This window comes from Lathyrus oleraceus, chromosome 2 (genome assembly GCF_024323335.1).
Source record: "Lathyrus oleraceus cultivar Zhongwan6 chromosome 2, CAAS_Psat_ZW6_1.0, whole genome shotgun sequence".
Classification (NCBI taxonomy): domain Eukaryota; kingdom Viridiplantae; phylum Streptophyta; class Magnoliopsida; order Fabales; family Fabaceae; genus Lathyrus; species Lathyrus oleraceus.
In genome coordinates this window covers 447975493-447976864 of record NC_066580.1, presented here as the reverse complement: position 1 = coordinate 447976864, position 1372 = coordinate 447975493, and the positions used below count along the sequence as shown (strand labels likewise).

Here is a 1372-nt window from a genome sequence, read left to right as displayed (position 1 = left end):
ATCATATATCTTTATTAATCTTCTATTTACGTTATAGTTATTTCTCTTTATCCCTCCAATCTTAGAAGGATCATCATCCTTAGACTTACATAGCAACATTAGACCATGATACCTTCGATTATTAGTCCTTATGGGTTCGATAATCTTTAAAACTACGCGATAAGACTGTGCACTTGCAGTCACGATTCCCATAGACTTACTAAGTCACGATCAGGTTTTTGGCGCCGTTGCCGGGGACTAATTTAGTCGATATTGTAACTCCAGTGTTGTCCAGTATAGACTAAGGCAAACAATTCTTTTTCCCTTTCTACATTTGTCGAGTGTATGCCAAGTACTCGCTCTCAAGGCGAGAAATTAAAGCTACAGTTCGACGAACCTGAGCGTTATCTTAGATTAGAACGTCGGATACGAGGCTTGATACGGGAACATCGTATCAAGCTAAATCTTCCTGACCTTAACATCCCTACTTCTGAATCAGTTATTCAACCAGAGATGGCCGAAGGAGTGCAAAACCGTCCTCTTAAGTACTATGCAATACCTTCGCAGGATGAACCACATAAAAGCATCGTTGCCCCTGCCATTGAGGCCAATAATTTTGAGCTAAAACCTTCGCTGTTATCAGCCGTACAGTAAAACCAGTTTTCAGGTAGTCCCATGGAGGACCCGAACCTACACTTGTCAGTATTTTTGCAATACGCAGACACAGTGAAAGCGAATGGTGTCAGCCTAAAAGCTATAAGACTACATATTTTCCCATTTTCATTAAGAGATAAAGCTAGATCTTGGATCTAGTCTCTACCATCCAACTCTGTCACTACGTGGAACAAGTTGAAGAACGTCTTCTTAGCCCAATATTTCCCACCTAGTAAGATGGCTATGCTAAGAGCCCAAATAAACGGGTTTAAACAAAAGGATAATGAATCACTTTTTGAAGCTTGGGAGAGATATAAAGACATGATGAGGCTTTGTCCACATCACGGTCTAGAAGAATGGTTGGTCATTCATACCTTTTACAACAATCTCTTGTACAATACAAGATTGACAATAGACATCGCCGCAGGTGGCGCACTGATGGATAAACCATATAATGAGGCCTATCAACTCATTGAAAGTATGGCCCAGAATCATTACCAATGGGGAAGAGAAAGAACCTTTGTAGAGAAACCTCAAATGAAGGGCGACATGTACGAATTAAGCAGTCTTGACCATGTCAACGCCAAGGTAGATGCTCTGACTCAAAAGATAGACAGCTTGATAATAACACCAGTAGCCACCGTGGTTGCCGTAGCACCAAACTGCGAGATATGCGGAGTTCAAGGGCATACTGCCCCAGAATGTCAACTCTTGACAGGAACCTCTACAAACCAGGTGA

General features: G+C 41.6%; 1 non-coding gene across 1 annotated transcript; it reads right to left on the bottom strand.

Annotated features, from left to right (window-relative positions):
* Positions 1–876: 876 nt before the first annotated feature.
* On the bottom strand, positions 877–983 carry LOC127123964 (small nucleolar RNA R71). Its single transcript, XR_007803616.1, has one exon. It is a non-coding gene; the product is annotated as a small nucleolar RNA R71 (small nucleolar RNA).
* Positions 984–1372: the final 389 nt, after the last annotated feature.